General features: G+C 38.4%; 1 protein-coding gene across 8 annotated transcripts in view; it reads left to right on the top strand.

Moving 5' to 3' along the window:
• The window catches only part of Zbtb20 (zinc finger and BTB domain containing 20), a 730,935-nt gene that overhangs the window by 372,096 nt on the left and 343,762 nt on the right, over positions 1-15,077 (top strand). For all 8 annotated transcript variants that reach the window (XM_040750810.1, XM_040750809.1, XM_040750808.1 and 5 more), the window contains exon 5: positions 14,190-14,237. The gene's annotated coding sequence lies outside the window, so the exon portion shown is untranslated. The remainder of the gene's footprint in view (positions 1-14,189; positions 14,238-15,077) is intronic.

Raw genomic sequence — 15,077 nt, 5'->3', positions numbered from 1 at the left:
AGCAGGAAGCTTTATTACTTTTAATTAATTGATTTATGAAAGTTTTTAGATAGTAGGCAGTGTGGTATTTTTAATAGTACAAATATGCCACTTTTCCTACCAAAGAATAAAAAATAAGTATGAAGAGAAAACCTGCGCTAATTTTAAAAGATTTTACAGGGGTGAAACCTTCACCCCTTTTGTCCACAAGCTACCACTTTCCCTTGTCCTGGGGTTAGGCAGGTAGATTGGTTTCATGCTGCATTATTATTCCCAATCCTCTCTGAAGTCTTTTCGAAAATGCTCCCAAAAGAGATATTTGAAGCACAAGGCCAGAGTCACCATTGTTAAGTTAGAGTCGTGGGGATGCTTGCAGTTGTGTTCAGTGAGTGTGTTGTGAGAGTAAAAATGGCCTTCCATCTGTTACTTTCATATCACTGTCTGTTCTCACCAGTCAAAATAATTGGTTGTGAGTTTTTGCTCTGTTTTTGTTTTTATGAGGAGGATGTTGTAAGTTATTTTCAGCTGGTTCAAGTTAACTGAGTACTTTTTACTGTCACAAGTTATATCTTGCTCGTGTTTAAATATGATTTTAAAAAGCAGTATCTCTATTTTTCCATAAACCATATCTATTTCCCTCAGCGATCTCATCTCTTCCCCAGATTTGTTGCAAAAGCAATTAGAAAAGCTAAAATCTGGAGTCCTCCGGACATGTGCATATTCACAGCCCTCTTTTTCCACTATCACAAAGCTGATCTAGTAGTTGCTGTAGAATACAATGTTTAGTATAATGTGGCTTTTCCTAATAGGGTTGCGGTACAGGGGAGGGGAGAATGTTCCAGCTTTCTCCTTCTGCTACTCCTAAGTAAGAAGTTAATGTTTCTTCCATTTTGCTCCTAATCTGATGTCGTATGTGAGGGAGACTATCAGTGAAGAGCAAAAGAATGAATTCAAAGTACAAGTGGAGAATGAATAGTGCTGCCAGAAGAGCTAGTCTGTTGGAGCGAACCTGTTTTGTGGTTGACTTATTCATCTAATTATGATTATAGAAATATTTCTCTTAAAAAATTGCCAAAGGTCTTGAGAAACACACACACACACACACACACACACACACACACACACACACACACACACACACACACACAAATCCATGTAAGTTTAGGCCCCAGAATTCTGCACTGTGGAAATAAAATGGAATATACTTTCAACTTCATACATAATTTTAAAGAATGCTTTATATTAAAATGTAAACATAAACTCTACAGTGCTTCAGATTGCAGTCATTTTAAATGTTTCTCTTTGTTACTTGATAAGCCATAATGTTATCTCAAAACAGTAATTTTGGGGGGCTGGAGATATGGTTCAGTGGTTAAAAGCATGTACTGCACTTCCAGATGACCTGAGCTCAGTTGTTAGTATATACATCTGGCAGTACACAATTCTGACATTCCTGTTCACACACCAACACATTATCACACATGTATATGCAAGCTGAAAACCAAAGCAGGAGCTTGAGAGATGGCTCTGAGGTTAAGAGCACTTACTGCTCTTGAAGAGGATAAAAGTTTAGTTCCCAGCACACACATGATAGCTCACAATCTTCTGTAACTCTAATTCTGAGCATTGAACACCCTCTTCTTGCTTCTGTGAGTTCTTGTATGCACATTATATACAAAAATTCACACATACACATAATGAAAAATGAATAGTCTTTAAAGGTGAAATGAATCTCTTAATTAAATTCATTAAAATATATAAAATATTATATCTACATGAAGTGATGCAGTAAAGACTGGAAATAATGAGTCATTTATTAAAATAACTGCACACCCAGCCATACTAAAGCTATGTATAGCCTCTTCTGCTTGGCAAATATATTAAGATTAAAATTCTGAGGGAAATTATGGATGTATACTCTCTTCTTATTTTTCTTTTTTTTTCAGATGATTCTAAATCTCTACCTTGTATTTTGACTTCTTTTTTTTTCAGTTTAAATTTAGATAAGAAACAAGGTTGCTTCACAAGTCAGTTCCAGGTCCTTCTCCCTTTCCCTCCCCTCCTCCCGTGCCCTCCCCCCACCCCCACCCCATTATTCCCTTATTTCCCCAGGGAGGGTGAGGCCCTCCATGGGGTTGTCCATAGTCTGTCATTTCATATAGGGCAGGGCCTAGACCCTTCCCCAAGAGTTCAGGGTGAGAGTGCACCTCACATTGTTGGATGGGAGTCCAAAGTCCGTGTGTATACTCGGGATGGGTACTGATCTGCTGCCCAAGGCTCAATAGATTACCTAGGCCTTCTCACTGACACTCACATTCAGGGGGTCTTGATCAGTCCCATGCTGGATTCCCAGGCTGATGCCTGGGATTCAAGAGTTAACCTTTGTCAGGTCAGCTGTTTCTGGGGGTTAAACCAGCCCAGTCTTAATCCCTTTGGTCATCAGTCCTCCCTCTCTGTTACTGGCTTTCTTGAGTTCAGCTCAGTACTCAACCGAGGGAGTCTGCCTCTTCTTCGATCAGCCACTGAATGAAGTTTCTGTTTCCCAGACTCTCTGGCCATGGGATTGTAGGCTGGCACTCCCCAGATCTATGTCTAAAATCCATATATGAGAGAGTACATACCATGTTTGTCTTTTTGTGACTGGGTTACCTCACTCAGGATGGTTTCTTCTAGTGTCATCCATTTGCCTGCAAATCTCAGGATTCCATTGTTTTTTTCTGCTGAATAGTACTCCATTGTGTAAATGTACCACATTTTCTCTATCCACTCTTCGGTTGAGGGACATCTAGGTTGCTTCCAAGTTCTGGCTATTACAAATAATGCTGCTATGAACATAGTGGAACAGACATCTTTGTTGTATGAATGGGCATCTTTTGGATATATGCCTAAGAGTGGAGTTGCTGGGTCTTGTGGTAGGTTTATTCCCATTTTTCTGAGGAATCTCCATACTGATTTCCAAAGTGGCTGAACCAGTTGGCACTCCCACCAGCAATGGAGGAGTGTCCCCCTTTCACCACATCCTCTCCAGCATAAATTGTCGTTGGTGTTCTTGATTTTAGCCATTCTGACAGGAGTGAGATGGTATCTCAGAGTTGTTTTGATTTGCATTTCCCGGATGGCTAAGGATGTTGAGCACTTTCTCAAGTGCCTCTCAGCCATTTTAGATTCCTCTATTGAAAATTCTCTATAGCGGTGGGGCACCTGTAGTCCCAGCTACTCGGGAGGCTGAGACAGGAGGATCGCTTGAGTCCAGGAGTTCTGGGCTGTAGTGCGCTATGCTGATCGGGTGTCTGCACTAAGTTCAGCATCAATATGGTGACCTCCCGGGGGGGGGGGCACCAGGTTGCCTAAGGAGGGGTGAACCGGCCCAGGTCGGAAACAGAGCAGGTCAAAACTCCCGTGCTGATCTCTTCTTATTTTTCATTCGTTTCCATTTTTCCTGGATTAATATATGCAGCAAGTACCTTTCATTAACCATTTAATATCAGTTGCCAGAAATTCTGGCAAGAAGAAAAACAATTGTATACATGTATGGAAATGCTAATATTGTACTAAATATCTGAGTGTCTATGCGTTGTATTTTTTTAATTCTCGTCTATAATAAATCTTTAATTGAAATTTTTAAAATAATAAAAGCTTGATCTAATTTACTGAATCCTAGGAAAAATTTTCACTTTTTTCAAAGACAGAGATCATTTCCAAGTATGCGTTGGTGTGATGGCATCTGCTTAAACATGTATTCATTGGGACTGAGAGTCAAATAGTAACTTACCTCTTTGGGGGAATCATTCATTTCCTACCTCTTAGTAGGAGCATGAATGAGTTGACTTTTATCATTAATAAGAAACAATTTTTTTGTTTAGACAGCTTCATATTCTGTTCATGATTCATTGTGCAGTATGTGGTGTATGAATCCTAATTTAGGACTTGTGTTACAACTTTTGAATTACCTCTGCACCCTAAAACAAAATAATAACAACTCTGTAACTAGACTGCTTGCTAATCTGTAAGACTTTGGCAAGTGCTAATTCAAAGTAGGCTAATAGTAAATGAAATGGTATGAATGGAGTATGTGGCATGTAGAATATACTCAGTGTATTAATTGCTTTTCTGTTGTTTTTATAAAACACCATGACCAAGACAACTTAACAAAACAGTCTGTTTGTCTTCTAGTTCTACAGAGCTAGAGTCCATAATTGTGGGGACAACATGGCTGTATATAGCAGGCATGGTGGCAGGAACAGGGACTCAAAAGCTCATATGCTGAACTACACACACAAAATGGAGAGAGCAAACAGGCTTTTTAATCTCAACCATAACCCCACTGATGTATTTCCTCCACAAAGCTGTGCCAATTTTTCCACAAACACTGATACCAGCTGAAGACCAAAGCATTCAAATATGTGAGACTATGAGGGACATTTCTCATCCCAACCACTGTACCCAGTCAAATCCTAGTCTCTTCAGACCTGTTGACTTTAATGCATGCTTATGATTTTTCTCTCTGTCCTTCACTACCATTATGACTTAGGAGACGACGCTAGGGAAACAAGAGCAAGGGAATATTTAATTATCATCTTAAGCACACTCTGGGGAGAGATCTAAAGAAATCATCAGAAACTCGTGTTTCCTGTGATTGTAACCACAAAAAAGGAGTTAGCCAACAGAAGTGGGAGATTTTTCCATACAATGTTGCTGAGCCCCTGTTCACAACAATAAGTGAAATGATGTACATTAAGCCTTTTCCGTTAATAGGCAAACCCTTTATTCCTCAGTCATTTACCAGGTTAGCATCCTTTATTTTACAATAGATGTTGATCACTCTGGGTCCTGTAGATTAAGCTTATTGATTATGAACTACCCTTATTAAGGAAACCTGTGAACTTAGAATACTAATGCCATTGAGATGACTGAATAGTTGCTGTATGTTTTCATTTTTAAGAAATAAGAAGGAAAAAAGAATCTCTCACTGTAAGATATTTGAACTGCATTTCAGCCTAGAATTAATCATTGTAGCTGAATTATAAATCCCGTAAGAGTAAGGTTCATAATGGAAACAATGACACAACCTTAATTACAGAATTCTGGCAGGCGTACCCTTAATATCCAGAGACCTCCTTCTCATGTCCGAATTTTCTTTTCACCTTCTTAGACTTCATTTGCTGTGTAACTAGAGTTTCAGGGTTCATCTTCCCAGCTTTTCATGGAATTGAGAGCATTTGGCCTGCGTCATTAGATGCATTGAGCTACTGGGATTTCTCTGGACCTCTTGCTGTTGTGCCATTATCAGTCTCGAGTATGTGTGTCTCTGTGATGGAAAGCACATAAAGGGGAAAGAAAGGCAGCCTGGTGTTGTGGGAAGTCAGTGGTCTGGAGATAAAGACACTTTGCTTTCCATCTTTGATGAGATACTTTATGCAGGCCCCAGTGTCCACATCGACAATTCCGAGGTCTAGACAGTGGTAACATTCAAGAGGGATGGCTGCCAGCTGTAGATTACCCTTCGTACTTAGTAGCTTGTAGCACTTCTTAAAAATCTTTAAGTATTTGCCTAAGACTTATTTAAATATTATTAAATGTGTAGTTTTTCTTATTTATACATTTTCTTTCTTTATACTTTCAAAGTATTTCGAGGTGCTTTATTTTTAAAAAATGACTTCTGTATGCAAAAGGAATGAAGAGAAAATGACTAAACAGAAAATAAGAGAAAAGGAGGAACTTGAAGTCAGGAGAGGTATATCAGCTAGCTACAGGGGTGGTAAGCAGGGTCTATTCAAAAGTCTAAGATAAAAAGAATAGGAGTGAGAAGGAAAGAAACAGTTTCAACAGGAACCCCGCATTTAAGATAAAAAATTAAGTATAAGATAACTTTGAGGTGAACATTTTACATAATGTAAGGATTTTGTCTTATAAAAGAATCCTTTGAAATCATCCCCTATGGCATTTAAAATAAGCTTCAATTTATCCACTTTGATTTAGTCTGTTCAGTGGAAAAAGTACATGTGAGCTTTAGATACTAGGCCCAGTTCTGTCTCAAATATATGTTCTTCAAAAAGTGAATTTTCAGCCTTCAAATCTTCATATATAAATGAATCTGAGAGGCAAATGTTCATCTCCTCTTAAGATCCATGAACTAAACCATGCAAAATATGCCATTAACACACCACTGAGATGCTCCTTAATAAAAGTTGTTGAATTTGTTTACTTTAAAGGGCTGGCCAAAGTCACAAAAGTGTTTTTGAATGCTCTGACTGACATGCACATCCAGAGTTCTAGAGAACTGACAAGAGGATAGCCCCATGCTTCAGAAGCAACATGACTACCATTCTCCAGCATGCTTTTAGTCGACTCTTCAACTGCATTTGTGAAGAACTGCAGCTGTATTTTCTTTCCTAAAGGTCTTATTCTCCAATTAACTGCAAGATTGCATTTCTGTCTTCCTAATCCAGAATTTATTTTTCTCATAAAACTCCTGTTTAACCAAGAAAATGAAAATCAGTATATTCTTGGTTGCCCTTCTGTTAATTTAAATTTGCATAACCTAATCAAAACTCAACCTGCTTTGCCCTTCAACAAAAAGCCGTATTCTCTCCTGTTACTAAGTGGCTACATTCTTCTCAGTATTTTTTAAAAGATGAATTATGTTGATATCCCATGACTTTTCCTTTAGAATATGTCCATAAAAATTAAAATGGGCTTTTTTGTTCCCAGGAGTGAATTGAAAAACTAGGCCGAAAGGACAGGTGAAAATGAACCCAAAACTTTGCTGAGGTTATCGGTATTGTAATTTTTGTAAAGCTTTTTTTTTTGTAATAAATTGAAACTGAGGTCAACTGACCCCAAGCTAACTGTCTGATACTTCTTTTTACATCATTATTTTGCCTGTAAATAAGTGATGCAGTAATATAGCCTAAGATTTCATAAAAAAAACATTAATATGTGGTTTTGAGGCTTTTCTATGTTCTTTTCCTACAGAACTGTTTCTTCCATCATCATTTTACAATTTTAACAAATCTTTGCTAAGCACAGACAGGGGGTTAGTGTATCAGGCACTAGATATACAACTGTGTTCTATTGCCTCCTGTACCCAGCATCTCTCATGCAAGGATGGAGTAGATATTCATTTGAACTTTAAAAAGGGTTGACGCTAGGATGATCAGAAACTATCCATCTCTTCTTTTTCTCTGATAACTCTGATTTTCCTAGTCACCACTTAAAAATAAGTCCAGTAAACAAGTTCCCTGAGCAGCTGTCTAACCCTTCCATTTTTCTGTCTGCCTACCTTATCCAGTGGTTGATCTCAGTCTCAGGAGAGCATACAGGTGTTAGACAGTCCTGTATCTACAGGAAGAGTGAACATCGTGGATACTTCTAGGTATGAACTTTGGGAGCTCATTGTATAGCATGGAAAACACTAAGCAGTAGTGAAGGAAAGAAATACCTATTTTCCTTATGCTCCAAAGTTAATGGTCTGTATACATATACTATAAGGGATTATTTCAACTTAGTCTGCAACTATTGTGCATTAGTTTGGATTCTTCATCACTTTGTCTACTTGCCTCTTATTTGGGGCTATTCTGTTAAACCAAATAACCTGTGGCATATCCTCTTGCAAAGTTATATGTGACTTCTTCAAGGATTTTAAAAGAATTGGGCACAACAGAAAGTGTCTTTGGCCTAACAATAAGCCCATGCACTTTTGAAAGAATGTCTGCAAAAGGAGAACTAGTGGACCATGGCAGTAGTTATCACATTCACGGATTCACAAATGCATCTGGAAGTGGCAAACTGCTACAGATAGAGAAGTTCTGTCGGTTTAGTGAAGCTGCTTTCAGCAATTTGAAGCCTTAGTACTTTCAAACACTAACATGCCAGTAAACTTTGTTAGAAACAACATTGGAATACCAGGGTTACTTTCAGAGTCACCAGCTCAAACACATTTTCCTGAGACCTACATAATAGCTGAAATTCAAATTTAGAGCCAAATGAAATAAGGGGGCCAAAAAGAAAGAAACAACTGTCATCTCAGGCATTAGGATTGCTTCTCTGAGTGCTTTCAAACACGTCTTCAGGAACTCTTTCCCCATCCCCCTGTCTTCCCTTTCTCTTTTTACTCCCCCCTTCCTGTGCTTTTCTTTCTGAATTCATTAGGTGCCATAGAGTAAATCAATAGTAAACGTTAACCGCCTACTCTGTACTCAGTTACGCAACATCGCCTAACTGGTACACAGACAAAAAGGGAAAAAGCACACCCGGCTTTACATTCAAAAGCTCTCACATAATTTTACTTTCCACAGCCAGAAAGGAAGTAACAGATGGGGAAACTTACAGTTTTTTTCCCCTTTTCCCAGACTGTTTAGAAAGGAGTTAGTTAACATCCATGGCCATTTCTAGTTACCCTAGGCTTCTGCAACATCCCATAATTGTCACCGCCATAACTGTCTTGAAAACCGGATTTTGTGAATGTCAGTGATGTAATGGATTTTCCAGGTAGTATGAAACTAAAATTTATTCTGAGACTATTTCCCTTATTTAGTGAATAAAATTAATTGTAAAGTAGGAGATAAGAAAGATGACTGTGAGTGTACATGTGTTTCCACTTGCAGTGTATTCTGGTATAATATTTATGGAAAAACAAACTGCTATAATAAATATTTATGGAAAAACAATTCAGTAAACTCCCGTTGATCTTCCTTTTTAACTGTAAGACTCTAACCCTTTTTTCTCATTACAAGGTACATTCAAACCCCACAGTCGCAATAAAAGCAAACATCTAGATGCTGCAACAGGACAGGATTACTTCAAACTCCCTGTGGTTTCACCTCTAAATGACAGTTCTATGTATGACTCTGTTACTTCTGGAATTCTCATTTAGTACACTGTGCCACACTGCTCCCTGGAACACCTTTGGAGTCATTGCATCCCCTTTCTTTAAATATCTAGTATATAAGAACTTCTCTCTCACCTTCCCTTCTCCTCTATGCTCTGTATTCTCTCTTCTCTGTACTCCCCCCCTCCTCTTCTGTCTTATATTTTCTCTTCCCTACCCTCTCCTCTCTTTTCTCACTTTTCTCTCTCCTTTTCTCTGGTTTCTCTTCCTTCTCTTTGTAGCTCTGTACCTCTTTCCTGTAAGTCTCCCATTCACATTGAAGGACACTGTTTCCCAGCTTAAATGAAAACACACTGGTATTTGTATGTGCTTTATCAGTCTTTCTTCTATCTTGAAATATTTTGTTTCCTTTACCCTAATGTGTTCTCTGGGAACCCGGCATTTCTGTGTGATAAGAAGGAGCTTGGAGAGAATTGAGGGTTTGTTTTATTCTTCCTTTTTCATGCCTGACCATCCAGTGCTTATAAAGAGGATATAAAGTGATAGAGAGGACAACACTGGACACTGTAGAGATCTTTAAACCATGTGGTATGCTCTGGTAGGTCTGTCTTAACCAAATGAAGGGTTGGTGAAAGGTGGGCAGGAAAGAGAAGACATGGTCTTTACGATTCAAACACAAACTATTGAAGAATTAGACTTCTTATATTTTCAACAGTATCATACTTCAGTTCATGCTTTCTTTCTATGTTAAAGCCATCAAGTTGCAATCGGTTGATTCACTAAAGATCTGACATATGTTTTTTCTTTAATATTGTGGGGTTTTTTTTAGTCATACTATGTCATGAGGTATGCTTTTCCTTTATTATCATATTTTATTTTTTAATTCAGTCTATGCCAAAAATTTTTATAGGTTAGCTATTACAATTTACAATTCGTTTTTATGGAAAACCGGAGCATGCAAAGATAAAAATCAAAGCAAGCATATGTTACAGGTTTTTCAGGTTACATTGCTCAAGTACAGGTATCTTTATTGTAACTATTGAATGATCAAGATTATTGGCATTCTTGTATTTCTGAATTTATGATTACATAGGTTTTGCTGTTTTAAATGAGTCATGACTAAACTAGTAAATATTTTAAACAACATTATATATACATTTCCTTCCAACTCTTTTTCTTCTATACAGAATCTGTAATTCAGAGAATTGTTTATGGAAAAAGATTGACACGAAAATTGGTCAGAACAGTCTAGTGTTTAGCCAGAAAATTATATTCACACATATTTTTCTACATACTCCTCTAAGTCTATTATAACTGATCTTGAACTCCAATATGCAATTTTGCATATTTATACCACATTATAAAAAATACCCAACCTCATCTCTATTTGTTGCTGTTGGCAGAAGTGACAGTAATGTTACAAGAACTTCCGCCATTAACTTAGCTGTCCAAGCAGAAGTATTTCAGTTGTGCCTGGTATTGTATTTCTTATAACACAGCTTTTTACACAATTAATAATCCCTAACAAATATATTATTCTATATGTGTGATTTTCTGTATATACACAGGAATTCTGAATACCCTAATTTTCAAATAAATTTTTAAAAACTGGAAAACTAGAATACTTAAGGGGAGTCAGCATTTCATGGTTATCAAAAACAGTTGTAGACATCTGATTATGGAAGAAAGCAGGGGAAAGGCTTAACCTTTTCCTGACTCCTTGTGTCAGAAAGCTTCCATATCCATCTTGATAGGTTTTCACACTCTGAACCCTAGAAAGGCAGGATTGGCTTTAAAGGTTTGCTTTATGGCAAGCAAGTCAGCTTGCCCGCCCTGTCAGCTATTACCACGGTCCTGGGAACATATAAACTGTATGTACTTCCTCATCTGTAAGGCTGGATCCACGCTGAGGCAGGGCCAACAAACTTAAACTTTCTCTTCCTGTGCCATGCAAAGCAGAAGAAGAGAGTTTTAATTTTTCTCTTTTAAATCCTGCACAAGCCTTTAATATCCATTTCTCTTCCCAATGCTCGATACTTTGTAATTTTTGAACAAGATCCTCAGTCAGGGACAGTTTTTCAGACAGAACCACTTACCTAGTTGTACCTTATGCAAAGTAGCAGCTTCATAAATATTTGTTTTGGTGCACTCGAGAGAGACTCACTGGTGTTCCCTAGCACTGCCCAGGCAAGGAAAGGGGTGAGAGAAGCTGGAAATGTAGCTTCAGTTCCAGCAATGGAGACATCATCCTCTTTAATGAGGGCGTCCATACTGTCCGCTCATGCTCTTGTTGGTGCTGTGATCTACCAGCTCAGCTGGCTGACTACTTGCTCTCATTCTTTATAAAAGCATCAAATTCCCGAAGACAATTTTACATCTTTCCTAGGGCTTCCTTTTAGTGGTCATTGCTGCATAAGCTCATTTAAAAAAAAAACAATTTTTGGCAAGCTACCCTGGTGATCATCATTAAATCTCATATGCTTATGTGTTAAGTACTTCAGATTTTGGCTTTGAAATACACTGCCACAGGCTTTCTTGAAATATGTTCTCCAGGTAATTACTTTTGTATTTGCTTTACATATGTAGGTCTTTTTGTATGAAGTGTCTCTGTTGTGTACAGTTTCAATGCTTGTGGCTTGACAAATCCTTGGTCTTTTTGAATCATGTTTGTAGTATTTTAGCTATGCTGTGTCTTCTATAGGCTGTCATTATGGTGCTAGTATTTCAGGGAGGGTGACCTCTGGGAAAGCCACCTGATGCTTCTGAATTCTTATGACAACTGATAAGATAAACCATGTGGGAATATTAAGACAAGCAGTTTCTAAAATGTAGATTATATAGCATTAGAGACTTGCTTGCTCTACAGTTGAAGATGTTTAAATGTTCATTTGGATTTCATTCTATTATTTTGTGACTTAACACAAAAGTTTTAAAGCTTTCAGTTCACATTTCTGCTTATCTTACCTGGCTTGGAATTGAAAATCATACGTTAATTTATAGTCATGAAGAAGAGCATGACCAGTAATTCACTTCAGGAGAGCATGAGTGTATGGCCCATAACTTTCTCCCATCACTGCCACAAGACATACATCTAAATCATGAGTAAAAAACACCAAAGCAAGGAAAGACTAGTTTGCTTTTATTTATATAATGATTTTTCTTTTTTTTCTTCTCTCTCTTCTCTCATACATTACATCCCAACCAGTTTCCACTCCCTCCACTCCTCCCACCTTCCCTGTTTACTAAAAAAAAAAAAAAAAAAAAAAGAGCAGAACAGGCCTCCCAGGTCTCCCAAGGAACGTGGCTCAACAAGTTGCAATAAGACTAGGCACAAACCTTCGTATCAAGGTTGGATTAAGCAACCCAGTAGGAAGGGAAAGGTCCCAAGCACAAGAAAAAGAGTCAGGGACACAGACCCCCACTCCCACTGTTGGGAGTCCCACAAGAACACCAAGCTACACAACCATAGCTATATGCAGAAGACCTAGCTCAGACCCATACAGGGTCCATGTTTGTTTCTTCAGTCTCCTCTGAGTCCTGCTTAGTTGATTCTGTGGGCCATGTTCACCTGGTGTCCTCCTCCTCTCTGACTCCTACAAGTATTCCTCCCACACTTCCATGGGGTTCCCTGAATTCTGCCTAATGTTTGACTATGGATCTGGTTACAGATGGCCAATACAGTCTCCATATCCCCCATTATAGGAGACTTCAATAGGGTCACTCCCTTAGATTCCATGGAGTTTCCACTATACTGTTTCTACATCTTTCCTTAAATGCCGCCCAATTCCCATCATCTCTCCCAGTACTATCTCTCCATCCCTCCCACCTCTCTAGTGATCCTTCCTTTTCCCAGTCCACCTGAAAAACCTGTTCTGTTTCCCCTTCTCATGGAGATCCATGCACCCCACCCCTTGAGCCTTCCTTGTTACTTAACCTCCCTAGGTCTGTTGATTGTAGCAGGATTATCCTTTACTTAACAACTAATGTCCTCTTGTAAGTGAGTACATACCATGTTTGTCTTTCTGGGTCTGGGTTACCTCACTGGGGATGATCTTTTCTAGTTCTATCCATTTGCCTGCAATTTCAGGTTGTCATTTTTTTAAGTTGAGTAATACTCCACTATGTAAATATTCCACATTTTATTTATCCATTCTTCAGTTGAGGGACATCTAGGTTGTTTCCATTTTCTGGCTATTGTAAATAAAGGTGCTATAAACATAATTGAGCAAGTATCCTTGTGGTGGAATGGAGTATCCTTTGGGAATATACCCAAGAGTGTTATAGCTGGATCTTGAGGAAAATTGATTCCCAATTTTCTGAGGAAGCACCATATTGATTTCCATAGTAGCTGTACTAGTTTGCACTCCCACCAGCAATGGAGGAGTGTTTCCTTTTCTCCACATCCTCACGAGCATGAGCTGACACTTGTGTTTTTTATCTTAGCCATGCTGACAGATGTAAGATGGAATATCAAAATAGCTTTTTTTGTATTTCCCTGATGACTGAGAATATTGAACATTTCTTTAAGTGTTTCTCAGCCATTTGAGATTCCTATGTTAAGAATTCTCTGTTTAGACTCTGGAGATCCCCCCAAGGAGGGCCTCACCCTCCCTGGGGAATGATGTGGGGATGGGGTAGGGGGCTGGAGGAACTGGTGGAGGGACAAGGGAGGAGGGATGGGAGAGGGAGATGGGATTAACATGTGAAACATTCATGTTTCTAATTTAAATAAAAACATATATTGAGGGAAAAAACGAATTCTCTGTTTAGATATGTACCCCAGTTTTTAATTGGATTATTTGTTTTGTCTATGTCTTGCCTATAAAATGTTTAATGAAAAGTACAGTAAAATCAAACAGAATTGCAATCCTTGTGGCTCACAATAGTTTGATATTTTTTAAGCAGACCACAATAATTAACTGAAAAACTTAACTTTCTCGACACAATATATTGTACAAAGGGTTAGTAGACCGTTCACATTCACTGGCTGCTTATGGTCAGTAATCATCAAACTAAACAGCTGGGCACTCACGAAGTCACTTATGGTTGAGGTATAATTTTGCTTTTATTTCCAAAGGAAGTATCTTTTTCTTTCTACAAAGTATGACTAAGTCAGGGTCCCAGAAGAGTAGTAAATGTATTATTTTCTGTGATCACCATGTTGTCCTATGTTAGTTAAGATATATACTGAGCCGTGCATTGGTGGCACATGCCTTTAATTCCAGCACTTGGGAGACAGAGAAAGGCGGATCTCTGTGAGTTTGAGGCCAGCCTGGTCTGCAAAGCAAGTTCCAGGATAGCTTCCAAAACAAAACAGACAAACCCTGTCTTAAAAAAAAAAGATGCATACCAACATTTACAGTCTCCTTTTCCATTTCAGACTGTTTTGCCATCAACAATTGAATATTTCACACAACATAATTATCTGGTAAGTAAACTTTCATTGTCTCTTAGTTGAAGTTCAAAGAAATAAAATGTATTCATACCAAATTTAGCAACTCCCTACAAGCAAAAAGTAAATCTGAGGGCTGTAGTGAGTTTACCACCACAAAAATTAAATTTAAACAGAAAGTATTTTGATATTGGTAAAATACAGAAGAATACGAACACATTATCACAGTGTTGGTAAACATTTTGAATGGCTGTGCCAGACAGGTGAAAGTAGTCTTTCTGCAGAAAATATTTTTTCCAAAGAACTTCTGAAGAAACAGAAAGAGCTATGAGATAGCCACTGGTTTCTCCTATGGAAAATACGTAATTTTGTAAACGCGCCCATCTCTGAAAATGAATGGCTCCATGATCATAGCTCCATGTAATCCTAGGTTTAAAGTTGGGCTCTGTCTTCTGGTGAGACTGTAAAATTTCTGAAAGGGTGGCAGTGTGTCTTCTGAACAGTCTTGGTAGTAGGTATCTAAAGGAGACCGTGGCAGGACCAGGGGTGCAATGGAGGGTCATCATTGATTCACAGAGCCCGAAGTGCTGGGTTTTCTGGAGAGATGCACTGGCATAAACTCAGTGGGGAGGACAAGGGAAGGAGGACCTTGTCTGGTGTCTCACTCTTGTGCCTGACTCTGTAGCCTATTCAATCATGAACAGCATAGTCATTCAAACCTTTAAAAGTTACACTCTTGGGTTCACTTTATATGAATGTGCACGAAATAGAAAATCATCTCTTGTGGTGATAAAGATAGCTTTCTAGCAGGGACTTTCCATGTCCCTTGCACATAATCCATAGTTGTCACTCGGTTGTTTCTAATTCTGTCACCCA

Source organism: Mesocricetus auratus, unplaced genomic scaffold, assembly GCF_017639785.1.
Source record: "Mesocricetus auratus isolate SY011 unplaced genomic scaffold, BCM_Maur_2.0 Super-Scaffold_100008, whole genome shotgun sequence".
Classification (NCBI taxonomy): Eukaryota; Metazoa; Chordata; class Mammalia; order Rodentia; family Cricetidae; genus Mesocricetus; species Mesocricetus auratus.
Note: the sequence above shows the minus strand (reverse complement) of the source record. Positions and strands in the feature narration are given on the sequence as shown.